General features: G+C 47.2%; 15 non-coding genes across 15 annotated transcripts; all 15 read left to right on the forward strand.

The window, feature by feature from the left end:
- The first annotated feature begins 778 nt into the window (after nucleotides 1-778).
- Nucleotides 779-850, forward strand: TRNAP-UGG (transfer RNA proline (anticodon UGG)). Its single transcript has one exon. It is a non-coding gene; the product is annotated as a tRNA-Pro (tRNA).
- Nucleotides 851-1,270: 420 nt separating this feature from the next.
- On the forward strand, nucleotides 1,271-1,343 carry TRNAV-CAC (transfer RNA valine (anticodon CAC)). The gene has a single exon. It is a non-coding gene; the product is annotated as a tRNA-Val (tRNA).
- Nucleotides 1,344-4,495: 3,152 nt separating this feature from the next.
- On the forward strand, nucleotides 4,496-4,567 carry TRNAP-UGG (transfer RNA proline (anticodon UGG)). Its single transcript has one exon. It is a non-coding gene; the product is annotated as a tRNA-Pro (tRNA).
- Nucleotides 4,568-4,986: 419 nt separating this feature from the next.
- On the forward strand, nucleotides 4,987-5,059 carry TRNAV-CAC (transfer RNA valine (anticodon CAC)). Its single transcript has one exon. It is a non-coding gene; the product is annotated as a tRNA-Val (tRNA).
- Nucleotides 5,060-6,374: 1,315 nt separating this feature from the next.
- TRNAP-UGG (transfer RNA proline (anticodon UGG)) lies at nucleotides 6,375-6,446 on the forward strand. Its single transcript has one exon. It is a non-coding gene; the product is annotated as a tRNA-Pro (tRNA).
- Nucleotides 6,447-6,866: 420 nt separating this feature from the next.
- On the forward strand, nucleotides 6,867-6,939 carry TRNAV-CAC (transfer RNA valine (anticodon CAC)). The gene has a single exon. It is a non-coding gene; the product is annotated as a tRNA-Val (tRNA).
- Nucleotides 6,940-8,723: 1,784 nt separating this feature from the next.
- Nucleotides 8,724-8,796, forward strand: TRNAV-CAC (transfer RNA valine (anticodon CAC)). The gene has a single exon. It is a non-coding gene; the product is annotated as a tRNA-Val (tRNA).
- A 1,784-nt stretch (nucleotides 8,797-10,580) lies between these two features.
- Nucleotides 10,581-10,653, forward strand: TRNAV-CAC (transfer RNA valine (anticodon CAC)). Its single transcript has one exon. It is a non-coding gene; the product is annotated as a tRNA-Val (tRNA).
- Nucleotides 10,654-11,972: 1,319 nt separating this feature from the next.
- TRNAP-UGG (transfer RNA proline (anticodon UGG)) lies at nucleotides 11,973-12,044 on the forward strand. The gene has a single exon. It is a non-coding gene; the product is annotated as a tRNA-Pro (tRNA).
- Nucleotides 12,045-12,464: 420 nt separating this feature from the next.
- Nucleotides 12,465-12,537, forward strand: TRNAV-CAC (transfer RNA valine (anticodon CAC)). The gene has a single exon. It is a non-coding gene; the product is annotated as a tRNA-Val (tRNA).
- A 1,319-nt stretch (nucleotides 12,538-13,856) lies between these two features.
- On the forward strand, nucleotides 13,857-13,928 carry TRNAP-UGG (transfer RNA proline (anticodon UGG)). The gene has a single exon. It is a non-coding gene; the product is annotated as a tRNA-Pro (tRNA).
- A 419-nt stretch (nucleotides 13,929-14,347) lies between these two features.
- On the forward strand, nucleotides 14,348-14,420 carry TRNAV-CAC (transfer RNA valine (anticodon CAC)). Its single transcript has one exon. It is a non-coding gene; the product is annotated as a tRNA-Val (tRNA).
- Nucleotides 14,421-17,568: 3,148 nt separating this feature from the next.
- TRNAP-UGG (transfer RNA proline (anticodon UGG)) lies at nucleotides 17,569-17,640 on the forward strand. The gene has a single exon. It is a non-coding gene; the product is annotated as a tRNA-Pro (tRNA).
- A 420-nt stretch (nucleotides 17,641-18,060) lies between these two features.
- TRNAV-CAC (transfer RNA valine (anticodon CAC)) lies at nucleotides 18,061-18,133 on the forward strand. The gene has a single exon. It is a non-coding gene; the product is annotated as a tRNA-Val (tRNA).
- A 1,784-nt stretch (nucleotides 18,134-19,917) lies between these two features.
- On the forward strand, nucleotides 19,918-19,990 carry TRNAV-CAC (transfer RNA valine (anticodon CAC)). The gene has a single exon. It is a non-coding gene; the product is annotated as a tRNA-Val (tRNA).
- Nucleotides 19,991-20,646: the final 656 nt, after the last annotated feature.

Here is a 20,646-nt window from a genome sequence, read left to right on the forward strand (position 1 = left end):
AATTTGAGCTGGAAATTTGCATCGGCTGGACAGAGATTGCTTGGAGCAGCCAAAATATAATAACGGCCATGGCGCTCAAGTAAAGCAGAAAGCTTTTAGTATACACCTTTTGCACTCTTGTCAACGAAGCTGGGCTCTGTGAATGCTCACCCTACGCAAGAAAAGAGAACAGACTTTGCTGGTGACCTAAATATATCTCGCCTGATCGAGCACGATCGAGCTCTGAGTGAGCAGCTGTGCAATGGTCATCTTTACCAAAGGGGAGATGCTGCTTTTTCCAGTGTCACGCCCATGCTCTCAGGGCTGGAGGGAGGAGGGCTGCTTTTTGTTTTTACAGGCAAAAGGAAAGGCCCAGCCCTCAGAGCTTCTGCCAATGCAGATCCCAGCAGGTGCAAAATAAAGGCTCTCCCCCACCTTGCCAGCTGCAGATTGATCAGAAGACTGCTAGTCTAGTGTGTTGGGCCACTTTCTCTCTTCTGTGTATCGTCCCCTCTTATTACATAAACAGCATAAGAGGAATAAAGGAAGGAAGGAAGGAAGGAAGGAACAGTGTATCGCAAGCACCTTCCACCCTGATGTCAATGGGCCACCAACCTTCGGGATGAGGAGGAGACCTGTGAAGACAGTCAGAGCGTGCCGACTGGGGCATTCATTTGGCTCATACACCGACAAGGCTTTCAGCGGCAGGAACAAACTTCAGGAATAGGCATTCTTGGCCTCGAATCCTAAGGGGGGTGCAAACGCTGAGGACAATTCCGTCAAATGCTCAAAGGACCGTGGCTCGTTGGTCAAGGGGTATGATTCTCGCTTTGGGTGCGAGAGGTCCCGGGTTCAAATCCCGGACGAGCCCAATCAAGGTGGTTAACTTGAGCTCCATTTTTTTGTTTTTTCAATGTTATTTTCATTGGACAGACTCTCTGGTTTTCTCGGTAAGCAGTAGTCGATGAACAATTCACTTCCTGAACCTCTTTGCGTGCCATGTCCTTGCGACAAGCACTTTGTGTTCTCTGTTAGCTCTCAGTAACATTCCTTGATTTGCTTGTGAGTTTTGGCCGTCCGATCTCAAAGTGGAAATATGTCCTTCCCTCTGTACGCTGCATAGGCCCTCAGCTGGCATACTTGTATATGTGCGCATGCTTGATAGGACGTATGTTTTAGGCTGGATTGTGTGAGCTTCAGGCGCAAGGCATTTGATTAGTCTTTAAGCAGGTCCACTTGCACTGCCCTTTGCACCTGTTCTCCCAGTCCCTACAAAGGTGAGCAAGCAGCTGTTTCTGTAGTGTAGTGGTTATCACGTTCGCCTCACACGCGAAAGGTCCCCGGTTCGAGACCGGGCAGAAACACTCTCTGCTGGCATTTTACACAAAATAGTTTTTTTCCCCTTTTGTCACACACAAATGTAAAGTATGAACTTATTTGCGTTCCCATGGAAATAGCATATGCTCTCAAGAGCTTGAGAAATACACTGGGAAGGCAAGCATCCTCACATGTATTCTGTATATGGGGCCAATAAAAAAATGCACGCGCTTGCATTTTGTGTATGTAATGTTGCAGAGCACAGAGAGGATTTATTTTCCCTACTGCTGGGTATTTGGGTCTCTGGGATCACAGTTGGGTCCGCTCCGTCCTCTGAAATGGTCCATATTAGTTACATAGGTTAGTGTACCAAAGAAATAATACATTTTCATATACAGCTTCTTCATTTCTGTGTTCTGAGGGATTACCAGTTGTAAGAAATGCACTTGCCGGTACAGTGATTCCCTGGCTTTCTCTGGCCCGAGAAAGCTTTTCCTCTGAAGTGGGAACAGAAGTTGGACTGCTTCTGCTGAACTTCCTGAAAGCAGAGCTGGCGGGAGGAGGGACTTTTTGAGTGCTGGGAAAATTTGAGCTGGAAATTTGCATCGGCTGGACAGAGATTGCTTGGAGCAGCCAAAATATAATAACGGCCATGGCGCTCAAGTAAAGCAGAAAGCTTTTAGTATACACCTTTTGCACTCTTGTCAACGAAGCTGGGCTCTGTGAATGCTCACCCTACGCAAGAAAAGAGAACAGACTTTGCTGGTGACCTAAATATATCTCGCCTGATCGAGCACGATCGAGCTCTGAGTGAGCAGCTGTGCAATGGTCATCTTTACCAAAGGGGAGATGCTGCTTTTTCCAGTGTCACGCCCATGCTCTCAGGGCTGGAGGGAGGAGGGCTGCTTTTTGTTTTTACAGGCAAAAGGAAAGGCCCAGCCCTCAGAGCTTCTGCCAATGCAGATCCCAGCAGGTGCAAAATAAAGGCTCTCCCCCACCTTGCCAGCTGCAGATTGATCAGAAGACTGCTAGTCTAGTGTGTTGGGCCACTTTCTCTCTTCTGTGTATCGTCCCCTCTTATTACATAAACAGCATAAGAGGAATAAAGGAAGGAAGGAAGGAAGGAAGGAAGGAACAGTGTATCGCAAGCACCTTCCACCCTGATGTCAATGGGCCACCAACCTTCGGGATGAGGAGGAGACCTGTGAAGACAGTCAGAGCGTGCCGACTGGGGCATTCATTTGGCTCATACACCGACAAGGCTTTCAGCGGCAGGAACAAACTTCAGGAATAGGCATTCTTGGCCTCGAATCCTAAGGGGGGTGCAAACGCTGAGGACAATTCCGTCAAATGCTCAAAGGACCGTGGCTCGTTGGTCTAGGGGTATGATTCTCGCTTTGGGTGCGAGAGGTCCCAATCAAGGTGGTTAACTTGAGCTCCTATTTTTTGTTTTTTCAATGTTATTTTCATTGGACAGACTCTCTGGTTTTCTCGGTAAGCAGTAGTCGATGAACAATTCACTTCCTGAACCTCTTTGCGTGCCATGTCCTTGCGACAAGCACTTTGTGTTCTCTGTTAGCTCTCAGTAACATTCCTTGATTTGCTTGTGAGTTTTGGCCGTCCGATCTCAAAGTGGAAATATGTCCTTCCCTCTGTACGCTGCATAGGCCCTCAGCTGGCATACTTGTATATGTGCGCATGCTTGATAGGACGTATGTTTTAGGCTGGATTGTGTGAGCTTCAGGCGCAAGGCATTTGATTAGTCTTTAAGCAGGTCCACTTGCACTGCCCTTTGCACCTGTTCTCCCAGTCCCTACAAAGGTGAGTAAGCAGCTGTTTCTGTAGTGTAGTGGTTATCACGTTCGCCTAGACCGGGCAGAAACACTCTCTGCTGGCATTTTACACAAAATAGTTTTTTTCCCCTTTTGTCACACACAAATGTAAAGTATGAACTTATTTGCGTTCCCATGGAAATAGCATATGCTCTCAAGAGCTTGAGAAATACACTGGGAAGGCAAGCATCCTCACATGTATTCTGTATATGGGGCCAATAAAAAAATGCACGCGCTTGCATTTTGTGTATGTAATGTTGCAGAGCACAGAGAGGATTTATTTTCCCTACTGCTGGGTATTTGAGTCTCTGGGATCACAGTTGGGTCCGCTCCGTCCTCTGAAATGGTCCATATTAGTTACATAGGTTAGTGTACCAAAGAAATAATACATTTTCATATACAGCTTCTTCATTTCTGTGTTCTGAGGGATTACCAGTTGTAAGAAATGCACTTGCCGGTACAGTGATTCCCTGGCTTTCTCTGGCCCGAGAAAGCTTTTCCTCTGAAGTGGGAACAGAAGTTGGACTGCTTCTGCTGAACTTCCTGAAAGCAGAGCTGGCGGGAGGAGGGACTTTTTGAGTGCTGGGAAAATTTGAGCTGGAAATTTGCATCGGCTGGACAGAGATTGCTTGGAGCAGCCAAAATATAATAACGGCCATGGCGCTCAAGTAAAGCAGAAAGCTTTTAGTATACACCTTTTGCACTCTTGTCAACGAAGCTGGGCTCTGTGAATGCTCACCCTACGCAAGAAAAGAGAACAGACTTTGCTGGTGACCTAAATATATCTCGCCTGATCGAGCACGATTGAGCTCTGAGTGAGCAGCTGTGCAATGGTCATCTTTACCAAAGGGGAGATGCTGCTTTTTCCAGTGTCACGCCCATGCTCTCAGGGCTGGAGGGAGGAGGGCTGCTTTTTGTTTTTACAGGCAAAAGGAAAGGCCCAGCCCTCAGAGCTTCTGCCAATGCAGATCCCAGCAGGTGCAAAATAAAGGCTCTCCCCCACCTTGCCAGCTGCAGATTGATCAGAAGACTGCTAGTCTAGTGTGTTGGGCCACTTTCTCTCTTCTGTGTATCGTCCCCTCTTATTACATAAACAGCATAAGAGGAATAAAGGAAGGAAGGAAGGAAGGAAGGAACAGTGTATCGCAAGCACCTTCCACCCTGATGTCAATGGGCCACCAACCTTCGGGATGAGGAGGAGACCTGTGAAGACAGTCAGAGCGTGCCGACTGGGGCATTCATTTGGCTCATACACCGACAAGGCTTTCAGCGGCAGGAACAAACTTCAGGAATAGGCATTCTTGGCCTCGAATCCTAAGGGGGGTGCAAACGCTGAGGACAATTCCGTCAAATGCTCAAAGGACCGTGGCTCGTTGGTCTAGGGGTATGATTCTCGCTTTGGGTGCGAGAGGTCCCGGGTTCAAATCCCGGACGAGCCCAATCAAGGTGGTTAACTTGAGCTCCTTTTTTTGTTTTTTCAATGTTATTTTCATTGGACAGACTCTCTGGTTTTCTCGGTAAGCAGTAGTCGATGAACAATTCACTTCCTGAACCTCTTTGCGTGCCATGTCCTTGCGACAAGCACTTTGTGTTCTCTGTTAGCTCTCAGTAACATTCCTTGATTTGCTTGTGAGTTTTGGCCGTCCGATCTCAAAGTGGAAATATGTCCTTCCCTCTGTACGCTGCATAGGCCCTCAGCTGGCATACTTGTATATGTGCGCATGCTTGATAGGACGTATGTTTTAGGCTGGATTGTGTGAGCTTCAGGCGCAAGGCATTTGATTAGTCTTTAAGCAGGTCCACTTGCACTGCCCTTTGCACCTGTTCTCCCAGTCCCTACAAAGGTGAGCAAGCAGCTGTTTCTGTAGTGTAGTGGTTATCACGTTCGCCTCACACGCGAAAGGTCCCCGGTTCGAGACCGGGCAGAAACACTCTCTGCTGGCATTTTACACAAAATAGTTTTTTTCCCCTTTTGTCACACACAAATGTAAAGTATGAACTTATTTGCGTTCCCATGGAAATAGCATATGCTCTCAAGAGCTTGAGAAATACACTGGGAAGGCAAGCATCCTCACATGTATTCTGTATATGGGGCCAATAAAAAAATGCACGCGCTTGCATTTTGTGTATGTAATGTTGCAGAGCACAGAGAGGATTTATTTTCCCTACTGCTGGGTATTTGGGTCTCTGGGATCACAGTTGGGTCCGCTCCGTCCTCTGAAATGGTCCATATTAGTTACATAGGTTAGTGTACCAAAGAAATAATACATTTTCATATACAGCTTCTTCATTTCTGTGTTCTGAGGGATTACCAGTTGTAAGAAATGCACTTGCCGGTACAGTGATTCCCTGGCTTTCTCTGGCCCGAGAAAGCTTTTCCTCTGAAGTGGGAACAGAAGTTGGACTGCTTCTGCTGAACTTCCTGAAAGCAGAGCTGGCGGGAGGAGGGACTTTTTGAGTGCTGGGAAAATTTGAGCTGGAAATTTGCATCGGCTGGACAGAGATTGCTTGGAGCAGCCAAAATATAATAACGGCCATGGCGCTCAAGTAAAGCAGAAAGCTTTTAGTATACACCTTTTGCACTCTTGTCAACGAAGCTGGGCTCTGTGAATGCTCACCCTACGCAAGAAAAGAGAACAGACTTTGCTGGTGACCTAAATATATCTCGCCTGATCGAGCACGATCGAGCTCTGAGTGAGCAGCTGTGCAATGGTCATCTTTACCAAAGGGGAGATGCTGCTTTTTCCAGTGTCACGCCCATGCTCTCAGGGCTGGAGGGAGGAGGGCTGCTTTTTGTTTTTACAGGCAAAAGGAAAGGCCCAGCCCTCAGAGCTTCTGCCAATGCAGATCCCAGCAGGTGCAAAATAAAGGCTCTCCCCCACCTTGCCAGCTGCAGATTGATCAGAAGACTGCTAGTCTAGTGTGTTGGGCCACTTTCTCTCTTCTGTGTATCGTCCCCTCTTATTACATAAACAGCATAAGAGGAATAAAGGAAGGAAGGAAGGAAGGAAGGAACAGTGTATCGCAAGCACCTTCCACCCTGATGTCAATGGGCCACCAACCTTCGGGATGAGGAGGAGACCTGTGAAGACAGTCAGAGCGTGCCGACTGGGGCATTCATTTGGCTCATACACCGACAAGGCTTTCAGCGGCAGGAACAAACTTCAGGAATAGGCATTCTTGGCCTCGAATCCTAAGGGGGGTGCAAACGCTGAGGACAATTCCGTCAAATGCTCAAAGGACCGTGGCTCGTTGGTCTAGGGGTATGATTCTCGCTTTGGGTGCGAGAGGTCCTGGGTTCAAATCCCGGACGAGCCCAATCAAGGTGGTTAACTTGAGCTCCTTTTTTTTGTTTTTTCAATGTTATTTTCATTGGACAGACTCTCTGGTTTTCTCGGTAAGCAGTAGTCGATGAACAATTCACTTCCTGAACCTCTTTGCGTGCCATGTCCTTGCGACAAGCACTTTGTGTTCTCTGTTAGCTCTCAGTAACATTCCTTGATTTGCTTGTGAGTTTTGGCCGTCCGATCTCAAAGTGGAAATATGTCCTTCCCTCTGTACGCTGCATAGGCCCTCAGCTGGCATACTTGTATATGTGCGCATGCTTGATAGGACGTATGTTTTAGGCTGGATTGTGTGAGCTTCAGGCGCAAGGCATTTGATTAGTCTTTAAGCAGGTCCACTTGCACTGCCCTTTGCACCTGTTCTCCCAGTCCCTACAAAGGTGAGCAAGCAGCTGTTTCTGTAGTGTAGTGGTTATCACGTTCGCCTCACACGCGAAAGGTCCCCGGTTCGAGACCGGGCAGAAACACTCTCTGCTGGCATTTTACACAAAATAGTTTTTTTCCCCTTTTGTCACACACAAATGTAAAGTATGAACTTATTTGCGTTCTCATGGAAATAGCATATGCTCTCAAGAGCTTGAGAAATACACTGGGAAGGCAAGCATCCTCACATGTATTCTGTATATGGGGCCAATAAAAAAATGCACGCGCTTGCATTTTGTGTATGTAATGTTGCAGAGCACAGAGAGGATTTATTTTCCCTACTGCTGGGTATTTGGGTCTCTGGGATCACAGTTGGGTCCGCTCCGTCCTCTGAAATGGTCCATATTAGTTACATAGGTTAGTGTACCAAAGAAATAATACATTTTCATATACAGCTTCTTCATTTCTGTGTTCTGAGGGATTACCAGTTGTAAGAAATGCACTTGCCGGTACAGTGATTCCCTGGCTTTCTCTGGCCCGAGAAAGCTTTTCCTCTGAAGTGGGAACAGAAGTTGGACTGCTTCTGCTGAACTTCCTGAAAGCAGAGCTGGCGGGAGGAGGGACTTTTTGAGTGCTGGGAAAATTTGAGCTGGAAATTTGCATCGGCTGGACAGAGATTGCTTGGAGCAGCCAAAATATAATAACGGCCATGGCGCTCAAGTAAAGCAGAAAGCTTTTAGTATACACCTTTTGCACTCTTGTCAACGAAGCTGGGCTCTGTGAATGCTCACCCTACGCAAGAAAAGAGAACAGACTTTGCTGGTGACCTAAATATATCTCGCCTGATCGAGCACGATCGAGCTCTGAGTGAGCAGCTGTGCAATGGTCATCTTTACCAAAGGGGAGATGCTGCTTTTTCCAGTGTCACGCCCATGCTCTCAGGGCTGGAGGGAGGAGGGCTGCTTTTTGTTTTTACAGGCAAAAGGAAAGGCCCAGCCCTCAGAGCTTCTGCCAATGCAGATCCCAGCAGGTGCAAAATAAAGGCTCTCCCCCACCTTGCCAGCTGCAGATTGATCAGAAGACTGCTAGTCTAGTGTGTTGGGCCACTTTCTCTCTTCTGTGTATCGTCCCCTCTTATTACATAAACAGCATAAGAGGAATAAAGGAAGGAAGGAAGGAAGGAAGGAACAGTGTATCGCAAGCACCTTCCACCCTGATGTCAATGGGCCACCAACCTTCGGGATGAGGAGGAGACCTGTGAAGACAGTCAGAGCGTGCCGACTGGGGCATTCATTTGGCTCATACACCGACAAGGCTTTCAGCGGCAGGAACAAACTTCAGGAATAGGCATTCTTGGCCTCGAATCCTAAGGGGGGTGCAAACGCTGAGGACAATTCCGTCAAATGCTCAAAGGACCGTGGCTCGTTGGTCTAGGGGTATGATTCTCGCTTTGGGTGCGAGAGGTCCCAATCAAGGTGGTTAACTTGAGCTCCTATTTTTTGTTTTTTCAATGTTATTTTCATTGGACAGACTCTCTGGTTTTCTCGGTAAGCAGTAGTCGATGAACAATTCACTTCCTGAACCTCTTTGCGTGCCATGTCCTTGCGACAAGCACTTTGTGTTCTCTGTTAGCTCTCAGTAACATTCCTTGATTTGCTTGTGAGTTTTGGCCGTCCGATCTCAAAGTGGAAATATGTCCTTCCCTCTGTACGCTGCATAGGCCCTCAGCTGGCATACTTGTATATGTGCGCATGCTTGATAGGACGTATGTTTTAGGCTGGATTGTGTGAGCTTCAGGTGCAAGGCATTTGATTAGTCTTTAAGCAGGTCCACTTGCACTGCCCTTTGCACCTGTTCTCCCAGTCCCTACAAAGGTGAGCAAGCAGCTGTTTCTGTAGTGTAGTGGTTATCACGTTCGCCTCACACGCGAAAGGTCCCCGGTTCGAGACCGGGCAGAAACACTCTCTGCTGGCATTTTACACAAAATAGTTTTTTTCCCCTTTTGTCACACACAAATGTAAAGTATGAACTTATTTGCGTTCCCATGGAAATAGCATATGCTCTCAAGAGCTTGAGAAATACACTGGGAAGGCAAGCATCCTCACATGTATTCTGTATATGGGGCCAATAAAAAAATGCACGCGCTTGCATTTTGTGTATGTAATGTTGCAGAGCACAGAGAGGATTTATTTTCCCTACTGCTGGGTATTTGGGTCTCTGGGATCACAGTTGGGTCCGCTCCGTCCTCTGAAATGGTCCATATTAGTTACATAGGTTAGTGTACCAAAGAAATAATACATTTTCATATACAGCTTCTTCATTTCTGTGTTCTGAGGGATTACCAGTTGTAAGAAATGCACTTGCCGGTACAGTGATTCCCTGGCTTTCTCTGGCCCGAGAAAGCTTTTCCTCTGAAGTGGGAACAGAAGTTGGACTGCTTCTGCTGAACTTCCTGAAAGCAGAGCTGGCGGGAGGAGGGACTTTTTGAGTGCTGGGAAAATTTGAGCTGGAAATTTGCATCGGCTGGACAGAGATTGCTTGGAGCAGCCAAAATATAATAACGGCCATGGCGCTCAAGTAAAGCAGAAAGCTTTTAGTATACACCTTTTGCACTCTTGTCAACGAAGCTGGGCTCTGTGAATGCTCACCCTACGCAAGAAAAGAGAACAGACTTTGCTGGTGACCTAAATATATCTCGCCTGATCGAGCACGATCGAGCTCTGAGTGAGCAGCTGTGCAATGGTCATCTTTACCAAAGGGGAGATGCTGCTTTTTCCAGTGTCACGCCCATGCTCTCAGGGCTGGAGGGAGGAGGGCTGCTTTTTGTTTTTACAGGCAAAAGGAAAGGCCCAGCCCTCAGAGCTTCTGCCAATGCAGATCCCAGCAGGTGCAAAATAAAGGCTCTCCCCCACCTTGCCAGCTGCAGATTGATCAGAAGACTGCTAGTCTAGTGTGTTGGGCCACTTTCTCTCTTCTGTGTATCGTCCCCTCTTATTACATAAACAGCATAAGAGGAATAAAGGAAGGAAGGAAGGAAGGAAGGAACAGTGTATCGCAAGCACCTTCCACCCTGATGTCAATGGGCCACCAACCTTCGGGATGAGGAGGAGACCTGTGAAGACAGTCAGAGCGTGCCGACTGGGGCATTCATTTGGCTCATACACCGACAAGGCTTTCAGCGGCAGGAACAAACTTCAGGAATAGGCATTCTTGGCCTCGAATCCTAAGGGGGGTGCAAACGCTGAGGACAATTCCGTCAAATGCTCAAAGGACCGTGGCTCGTTGGTCTAGGGGTATGATTCTCGCTTTGGGTGCGAGAGGTCCCAATCAAGGTGGTTAACTTGAGCTCCTATTTTTTGTTTTTTCAATGTTATTTTCATTGGACAGACTCTCTGGTTTTCTCGGTAAGCAGTAGTCGATGAACAATTCACTTCCTGAACCTCTTTGCGTGCCATGTCCTTGCGACAAGCACTTTGTGTTCTCTGTTAGCTCTCAGTAACATTCCTTGATTTGCTTGTGAGTTTTGGCCGTCCGATCTCAAAGTGGAAATATGTCCTTCCCTCTGTACGCTGCATAGGCCCTCAGCTGGCATACTTGTATATGTGCGCATGCTTGATAGGACGTATGTTTTAAGCTGGATTGTGTGAGCTTCAGGCGCAAGGCATTTGATTAGTCTTTAAGCAGGTCCACTTGCACTGCCCTTTGCACCTGTTCTCCCAGTCCCTACAAAGGTGAGTAAGCAGCTGTTTCTGTAGTGTAGTGGTTATCACGTTCGCCTCACACGCGAAAGGTCCCCGGTTCGAGACCGGGCAGAAACACTCTCTGCTGGCATTTTACACAAAATAGTTTTTTTCCCCTTTTGTCACACACAAATGTAAAGTATGAACTTATTTGCGTTCCCATGGAAATAGCATATGCTCTCAAGAGCTTGAGAAATACACTGGGAAGGCAAGCATCCTCACATGTATTCTGTATATGGGGCCAATAAAAAAATGCACGCGCTTGCATTTTGTGTATGTAATGTTGCAGAGCACAGAGAGGATTTATTTTCCCTACTGCTGGGTATTTGAGTCTCTGGGATCACAGTTGGGTCCGCTCCGTCCTCTGAAATGGTCCATATTAGTTACATAGGTTAGTGTACCAAAGAAATAATACATTTTCATATACAGCTTCTTCATTTCTGTGTTCTGAGGGATTACCAGTTGTAAGAAATGCACTTGCCGGTACAGTGATTCCCTGGCTTTCTCTGGCCCGAGAAAGCTTTTCCTCTGAAGTGGGAACAGAAGTTGGACTGCTTCTGCTGAACTTCCTGAAAGCAGAGCTGGCGGGAGGAGGGACTTTTTGAGTGCTGGGAAAATTTGAGCTGGAAATTTGCATCGGCTGGACAGAGATTGCTTGGAGCAGCCAAAATATAATAACGGCCATGGCGCTCAAGTAAAGCAGAAAGCTTTTAGTATACACCTTTTGCACTCTTGTCAACGAAGCTGGGCTCTGTGAATGCTCACCCTACGCAAGAAAAGAGAACAGACTTTGCTGGTGACCTAAATATATCTCGCCTGATCGAGCACGATCGAGCTCTGAGTGAGCAGCTGTGCAATGGTCATCTTTACCAAAGGGGAGATGCTGCTTTTTCCAGTGTCACGCCCATGCTCTCAGGGCTGGAGGGAGGAGGGCTGCTTTTTGTTTTTACAGGCAAAAGGAAAGGCCCAGCCCTCAGAGCTTCTGCCAATGCAGATCCCAGCAGGTGCAAAATAAAGGCTCTCCCCCACCTTGCCAGCTGCAGATTGATCAGAAGACTGCTAGTCTAGTGTGTTGGGCCACTTTCTCTCTTCTGTGTATCGTCCCCTCTTATTACATAAACAGCATAAGAGGAATAAAGGAAGGAAGGAAGGAAGGAAGGAAGGAACAGTGTATCGCAAGCACCTTCCACCCTGATGTCAATGGGCCACCAACCTTCGGGATGAGGAGGAGACCTGTGAAGACAGTCAGAGCGTGCCGACTGGGGCATTCATTTGGCTCATACACCGACAAGGCTTTCAGCGGCAGGAACAAACTTCAGGAATAGGCATTCTTGGCCTCGAATCCTAAGGGGGGTGCAAACGCTGAGGACAATTCCGTCAAATGCTCAAAGGACCGTGGCTCGTTGGTCTAGGGGTATGATTCTCGCTTTGGGTGCGAGAGGTCCCGGGTTCAAATCCCGGACGAGCCCAATCAAGGTGGTTAACTTGAGCTCCTTTTTTTTGTTTTTTCAATGTTATTTTCATTGGACAGACTCTCTGGTTTTCTCGGTAAGCAGTAGTCGATGAACAATTCACTTCCTGAACCTCTTTGCGTGCCATGTCCTTGCGACAAGCACTTTGTGTTCTCTGTTAGCTCTCAGTAACATTCCTTGATTTGCTTGTGAGTTTTGGCCGTCCAATCTCAAAGTGGAAATATGTCCTTCCCTCTGTACGCTGCATAGGCCCTCAGCTGGCATACTTGTATATGTGCGCATGCTTGATAGGACGTATGTTTTAGGCTGGATTGTGTGAGCTTCAGGCGCAAGGCATTTGATTAGTCTTTAAGCAGGTCCACTTGCACTGCCCTTTGCACCTGTTCTCCCAGTCCCTACAAAGGTGAGCAAGCAGCTGTTTCTGTAGTGTAGTGGTTATCACGTTCGCCTCACACGCGAAAGGTCCCCGGTTCGAGACCGGGCAGAAACACTCTCTGCTGGCATTTTACACAAAATAGTTTTTTTCCCCTTTTGTCACACACAAATGTAAAGTATGAACTTATTTGCGTTCCCATGGAAATAGCATATGCTCTCAAGAGCTTGAGAAATACACTGGGAAGGCAAGCATCCTCACATGTATTCTGTATATGGGGCCAATAAAAAAATGCACGCGCTTGCATTTTGTGTATGTAATGTTGCAGAGCACAGAGAGGATTTATTTTCCCTACTGCTGGGTATTTGGGTCTCTGGGATCACAGTTGGGTCCGCTCCGTCCTCTGAAATGGTCCATATTAGTTACATAGGTTAGTGTACCAAAGAAATAATACATTTTCATATACAGCTTCTTCATTTCTGTGTTCTGAGGGATTACCAGTTGTAAGAAATGCACTTGCCGGTACAGTGATTCCCTGGCTTTCTCTGGCCCGAGAAAGCTTTTCCTCTGAAGTGGGAACAGAAGTTGGACTGCTTCTGCTGAACTTCCTGAAAGCAGAGCTGGCGGGAGGAGGGACTTTTTGAGTGCTGGGAAAATTTGAGCTGGAAATTTGCATCGGCTGGACAGAGATTGCTTGGAGCAGCCAAAATATAATAACGGCCATGGCGCTCAAGTAAAGCAGAAAGCTTTTAGTATACACCTTTTGCACTCTTGTCAACGAAGCTGGGCTCTGTGAATGCTCACCCTACGCAAGAAAAGAGAACAGACTTTGCTGGTGACCTAAATATATCTCGCCTGATCGAGCACGATCGAGCTCTGAGTGAGCAGCTGTGCAATGGTCATCTTTACCAAAGGGGAGATGCTGCTTTTTCCAGTGTCACGCCCATGCTCTCAGGGCTGGAGGGAGGAGGGCTGCTTTTTGTTTTTACAGGCAAAAGGAAAGGCCCAGCCCTCAGAGCTTCTGCCAATGCAGATCCCAGCAGGTGCAAAATAAAGGCTCTCCCCCACCTTGCCAGCTGCAGATTGATCAGAAGACTGCTAGTCTAGTGTGTTGGGCCACTTTCTCTCTTCTGTGTATCGTCCCCTCTTATTACATAAACAGCATAAGAGGAATAAAGGAAGGAAGGAAGGAAGGAAGGAAGGAACAGTGTATCGCAAGCACCTTCCACCCTGATGTCAATGGGCCACCAACCTTCGGGATGAGGAGGAGACCTGTGAAGACAGTCAGAGCGTGCCGACTGGGGCATTCATTTGGCTCATACACCGACAAGGCTTTCAGCGGCAGGAACAAACTTCAGGAATAGGCATTCTTGGCCTCGAATCCTAAGGGGGGTGCAAACGCTGAGGACAATTCCGTCAAATGCTCAAAGGACCGTGGCTCGTTGGTCTAGGGGTATGATTCTCGCTTTGGGTGCGAGAGGTCCCGGGTTCAAATCCCGGACGAGCCCAATCAAGGTGGTTAACTTGAGCTCCTTTTTTTTGTTTTTTCAATGTTATTTTCATTGGACAGACTCTCTGGTTTTCTCGGTAAGCAGTAGTCGATGAACAATTCACTTCCTGAACCTCTTTGCGTGCCATGTCCTTGCGACAAGCACTTTGTGTTCTCTGTTAGCTCTCAGTAACATTCCTTGATTTGCTTGTGAGTTTTGGCCGTCCGATCTCAAAGTGGAAATATGTCCTTCCCTCTGTACGCTGCATAGGCCCTCAGCTGGCATACTTGTATATGTTGCATGCTTGATAGGACGTATGTTTTAGGCTGGATTGTGTGAGCTTCAGGCGCAAGGCATTTGATTAGTCTTTAAGCAGGTCCACTTGCACTGCCCTTTGCACCTGTTCTCCCAGTCCCTACAAAGGTGAGCAAGCAGCTGTTTCTGTAGTGTAGTGGTTATCACGTTCGCCTCACACGCGAAAGGTCCCCGGTTCGAGACCGGGCAGAAACACTCTCTGCTGGCATTTTACACAAAATAGTTTTTTTCCCCTTTTGTCACACACAAATGTAAAGTATGAACTTATTTGCGTTCCCATGGAAATAGCATATGCTCTCAAGAGCTTGAGAAATACACTGGGAAGGCAAGCATCCTCACATGTATTCTGTATATGGGGCCAATAAAAAAATGCACGCGCTTGCATTTTGTGTATGTAATGTTGCAGAGCACAGAGAGGATTTATTTTCCCTACTGCTGGGTATTTGGGTCTCTGGGATCACAGTTGGGTCCGCTCCGTCCTCTGAAATGGTCCATATTAGTTACATAGGTTAGTGTACCAAAGAAATAATACATTTTCATATACAGCTTCTTCATTTCTGTGTTCTGAGGGATTACCAGTTGTAAGAAATGCACTTGCCGGTACAGTGATTCCCTGGCTTTCTCTGGCCCGAGAAAGCTTTTCCTCTGAAGTGGGAACAGAAGTTGGACTGCTTCTGCTGAACTTCCTGAAAGCAGAGCTGGCGGGAGGAGGGACTTTTTGAGTGCTGGGAAAATTTGAGCTGGAAATTTGCATCGGCTGGACAGAGATTGCTTGGAGCAGCCAAAATATAATAACAGCCATGGCGCTCAAGTAAAGCAGAAAGCTTTTAGTATACACCTTTTGCACTCTTGTCAACGAAGCTGGGCTCTGTGAATGCTCACCCTACGCAAGAAAAGAGAACAGACTTTGCTGGTGACCTAAATATATCTCGCCTGATCGAGCACGATCGAGCTCTGAGTGAGCAGCTGTGCAATGGTCATCTTTACCAAAGGGGAGATGCTGCTTTTTCCAGTGTCACGCCCATGCTCTCAGGGCTGGAGGGAGGAGGGCTGCTTTTTGTTTTTACAGGCAAAAGGAAAGGCCCAGCCCTCAGAGCTTCTGCCAATGCAGATCCCAGCAGGTGCAAAATAAAGGCTCTCCCCCACCTTGCCAGCTGCAGATTGATCAGAAGACTGCTAGTCTAGTGTGTTGGGCCACTTTCTCTCTTCTGTGTATCGTCCCCTCTTATTACATAAACAGCATAAGAGGAATAAAGGAAGGAAGGAAGGAAGGAAGGAACAGTGTATCGCAAGCACCTTCCACCCTGATGTCAATGGGCCACCAACCTTCGGGATGAGGAGGAGACCTGTGAAGACAGTCAGAGCGTGCCGACTGGGGCATTCATTTGGCTCATACACCGACAAGGCTTTCAGCGGCAGGAACAAACTTCAGGAATAGGCATTCTTGGCCTCGAATCCTAAGGGGGGTGCAAACGCTGAGGACAATTCCGTCAAATGCTCAAAGGACCGTGGCTCGTTGGTCTAGGGGTATGATTCTCGCTTTGGGTGCGAGAGGTCCCAATCAAGGTGGTTAACTTGAGCTCCTATTTTTTGTTTTTTCAATGTTATTTTTATTGGACAGACTCTCTGGTTTTCTCGGTAAGCAGTAGTCGATGAACAATTCACTTCCTGAACCTCTTTGCGTGCCATGTCCTTGCGACAAGCACTTTGTGTTCTCTGTTAGCTCTCAGTAACATTCCTTGATTTGCTTGTGAGTTTTGGCCGTCCGATCTCAAAGTGGAAATATGTCCTTCCCTCTGTACGCTGCATAGGCCCTCAGCTGGCATACTTGTATATGTGCGCATGCTTGATAGGACGTATGTTTTAGGCTGGATTGTGTGAGCTTCAGGCGCAAGGCATTTGATTAGTCTTTAAGCAGGTCCACTTGCACTGCCCTTTGCACCTGTTCTCCCAGTCCCTACAAAGGTGAGTAAGCAGCTGTTTCTGTAGTGTAGTGGTTATCACGTTCGCCTAGACCGGGCAGAAACACTCTCTGCTGGCATTTTACACAAAATAGTTTTTTTCCCCTTTTGTCACACACAAATGTAAAGTATGAACTTATTTGCGTTCCCATGGAAATAGCATATGCTCTCAAGAGCTTGAGAAATACACTGGGAAGGCAAGCATCCTCACATGTATTCTGTATATGGGGCCAATAAAAAAATGCACGCGCTTGCATTTTGTGTATGTAATGTTGCAGAGCACAGAGAGGATTTATTTTCCCTACTGCTGGGTATTTGAGTCTCTGGGATCACAGTTGGGTCCGCTCCGTCCTCTGAAATGGTCCATATTAGTTACATAGGTTAGTGTACCAAAGAAATAATACATTTTCATATACAGCTTCTTCATTTCTGTGTTCTGAGGGATTACCAGTTGTAAGAAATGCACTTGCCGGTACAGTGATTCCCTGGCTTTCTCTGGCCCGAGAAAGCTTTTCCTCTGAAGTGGGAACAGAAGTTGGACTGCTTCTGCTGAACTTCCTGAAAGCAGAGCTGGCGGGAGGAGGGACTTTTTGAGTGCTGGGAAAATTTGAGCTGGAAATTTGCATCGGCTGGACAGAGATTGCTTGGAGCAGCCAAAATATAATAACGGCCATGGCGCTCAAGTAAAGCAGAAAGCTTTTAGTATACACCTTTTGCACTCTTGTCAACGAAGCTGGGCTCTGTGAATGCTCACCCTACGCAAGAAAAGAGAACAGACTTTGCTGGTGACCTAAATATATCTCGCCTGATCGAGCACGATCGAGCTCTGAGTGAGCAGCTGTGCAATGGTCATCTTTACCAAAGGGGAGATGCTGCTTTTTCCAGTGTCACGCCCATGCTCTCAGGGCTGGAGGGAGGAGGGCTGCTTTTTGTTTTTACAGGCAAAAGGAAAGGCCCAGCCCTCAGAGCTTCTGCCAATGCAGATCCCAGCAGGTGCAAAATAAAGGCTCTCCCCCACCTTGCCAGCTGCAGATTGATCAGAAGACTGCTAGTCTAGTGTGTTGGGCCACTTTCTCTCTTCTGTGTATCGTCCCCTCTTATTACATAAACAGCATAAGAGGAATAAAGGAAGGAAGGAAGGAAGGAAGGAACAGTGTATCGCAAGCACCTTCCACCCTGATGTCAATGGGCCACCAACCTTCGGGATGAGGAGGAGACCTGTGAAGACAGTCAGAGCGTGCCGACTGGGGCATTCATTTGGCTCATACACCGACAAGGCTTTCAGCGGCAGGAACAAACTTCAGGAATAGGCATTCTTGGCCTCGAATCCTAAGGGGGGTGCAAACGCTGAGGACAATTCCGTCAAATGCTCAAAGGACCGTGGCTCGTTGGTCTAGGGGTATGATTCTCGCTTTGGGTGCGAGAGGTCCCGGGTTCAAATCCCGGACGAGCCCAATCAAGGTGGTTAACTTGAGCTCCTTTTTTTTGTTTTTTCAATGTTATTTTCATTGGACAGACTCTCTGGTTTTCTCGGTAAGCAGTAGTCGATGAACAATTCACTTCCTGAACCTCTTTGCGTGCCATGTCCTTGCGACAAGCACTTTGTGTTCTCTGTTAGCTCTCAGTAACATTCCTTGATTTGCTTGTGAGTTTTGGCCGTCCGATCTCAAAGTGGAAATATGTCCTTCCCTCTGTACGCTGCATAGGCCCTCAGCTGGCATACTTGTATATGTGCGCATGCTTGATAGGACGTATGTTTTAGGCTGGATTGTGTGAGCTTCAGGCGCAAGGCATTTGATTAGTCTTTAAGCAGGTCCACTTGCACTGCCCTTTGCACCTGTTCTCCCAGTCCCTACAAAGGTGAGCAAGCAGCTGTTTCTGTAGTGTAGTGGTTATCACGTTCGCCTCACACGCAAAAGGTCCCCGGTTCGAGACCGGGCAGAAACACTCTCTGCTGGCATTTTACACAAAATAGTTTTTTTCCCCTTTTGTCACACACAAATGTAAAGTATGAACTTATTTGCGTTCCCATGGAAATAGCATATGCTCTCAAGAGCTTGAGAAATACACTGGGAAGGCAAGCATCCTCACATGTATTCTGTATATGGGGCCAATAAAAAAATGCACGCGCTTGCATTTTGTGTATGTAATGTTGCAGAGCACAGAGAGGATTTATTTTCCCTACTGCTGTGTATTTGGGTCTCTGGGATCACAGTTGGGTCCGCTCCGTCCTCTGAAATGGTCCATATTAGTTACATAGGTTAGTGTACCAAAGAAATAATACATTTTCATATACAGCTTCTTCATTTCTGTGTTCTGAGGGATTACCAGTTGTAAGAAATGCACTTGCCGGTACAGTGATTCCCTGGCTTTCTCTGGCCCGAGAAAGCTTTTCCTCTGAAGTGGGAACAGAAGTTGGACTGCTTCTGCTGAACTTCCTGAAAGCAGAGCTGGCGGGAGGAGGGACTTTTTGAGTGCTGGGAAAATTTGAGCTGGAAATTTGCATCGGCTGGACAGAGATTGCTTGGAGCAGCCAAAATATAATAACGGCCATGGCGCTCAAGTAAAGCAGAAAGCTTTTAGTATACACCTTTTGCACTCTTGTCAACGAAGCTGGGCTCTGTGAATGCTCACCCTACGCAAGAAAAGAGAACAGACTTTGCTGGTGACCTAAATATATCTCGCCTGATCGAGCACGATCGAGCTCTGAGTGAGCAGCTGTGCAATGGTCATCTTTACCAAAGGGGAGATGCTGCTTTTTCCAGTGTCACGCCCATGCTCTCAGGGCTGGAGGGAGGAGGGCTGCTTTTTGTTTTTACAGGCAAAAGGAAAGGCCCAGCCCTCAGAGCTTCTGCCAATGCAGATCCCAGCAGGTGCAAAATAAAGGCTCTCCCCCACCTTGCCAGCTGCAGATTGATCAGAAGACTGCTAGTCTAGTGTGTTGGGCCACTTTCTCTCTTCTGTGTATCGTCCCCTCTTATTACATAAACAGCATAAGAGGAATAAAGGAAGGAAGGAAGGAAGGAAGGAACAGTGTATCGCAAGCACCTTCCACCCTGATGTCAATGGGCCACCAACCTTCGGGATGAGGAGGAGACCTGTGAAGACAGTCAGAGCGTGCCGACTGGGGCATTCATTTGGCTCATACACCGACAAGGCTTTCAGCGGCAGGAACAAACTTCAGGAATAGGCATTCTTGGCCTCGAATCCTAAGGGGGGTGCAAACGCTGAGGACAATTCCGTCAAATGCTCAAAGGACCGTGGCTCGTTGGTCTAGGGGTATGATTCTCGCTTTGGGTGCGAGAGGTCCCAATCAAGGTGGTTAACTTGAGCTCCTATTTTTTGTTTTTTCAATGTTATTTTCATTGGACAGACTCTCTGGTTTTCTCGGTAAGCAGTAGTCGATGAACAATTCACTTCCTGAACCTCTTTGCGTGCCATGTCCTTGCGACAAGCACTTTGTGTTCTCTGTTAGCTCTCAGTAACATTCCTTGATTTGCTTGTGAGTTTTGGCCGTCCGATCTCAAAGTGGAAATATGTCCTTCCCTCTGTACGCTGCATAGGCCCTCAGCTGGCATACTTGTATATGTGCGCATGCTTGATAGGACGTATGTTTTAGGCTGGATTGTGTGAGCTTCAGGCGCAAGGCATTTGATTAGTCTTTAAGCAGGTCCACTTGCACTGCCCTTTGCACCTGTTCTCCCAGTCCCTACAAAGGTGAGTAAGCAGCTGTTTCTGTAGTGTAGTGGTTATCACGTTCGCCTCACACGCGAAAGGTCCCCGGTTCGAGACCGGGCAGAAACACTCTCTGCTGGCATTTTACACAAAATAGTTTTTTTCCCCTTTTGTCACACACAAATGTAAAGTATGAACTTATTTGCGTTCCCATGGAAATAGCATATGCTCTCAAGAGCTTGAGAAATACACTGGGAAGGCAAGCATCCTCACATGTATTCTGTATATGGGGCCAATAAAAAAATGCACGCGCTTGCATTTTGTGTATGTAATGTTGCAGAGCACAGAGAGGATTTATTTTCCCTACTGCTGGGTATTTGAGTCTCTGGGATCACAGTTGGGTCCGCTCCGTCCTCTGAAATGGTCCATATTAGTTACATAGGTTAGTGTACCAAAGAAATAATACATTTTCATATACAGCTTCTTCATTTCTGTGTTCTGAGGGATTACCAGTTGTAAGAAATGCACTTGCCGGTACAGTGATTCCCTGGCTTTCTCTGGCCCGAGAAAGCTTTTCCTCTGAAGTGGGAACAGAAGTTGGACTGCTTCTGCTGAACTTCCTGAAAGCAGAGCTGGCGGGAGGAGGGACTTTTTGAGTGCTGGGAAAATTTGAGCTGGAAATTTGCATCGGCTGGACAGAGATTGCTTGGAGCAGCCAAAATATAATAACGGCCATGGCGCTCAAGTAAAGCAGAAAGCTTTTAGTATACACCTTTTGCACTCTT

The sequence above is a fragment of the Ambystoma mexicanum genome, chromosome 2q (assembly GCF_040938575.1).
Source record: "Ambystoma mexicanum isolate Mex_15411 chromosome 2q, UKY_AmexF1_1, whole genome shotgun sequence".
In the NCBI taxonomy this organism is placed as follows: Eukaryota; Metazoa; Chordata; class Amphibia; order Caudata; family Ambystomatidae; genus Ambystoma; species Ambystoma mexicanum.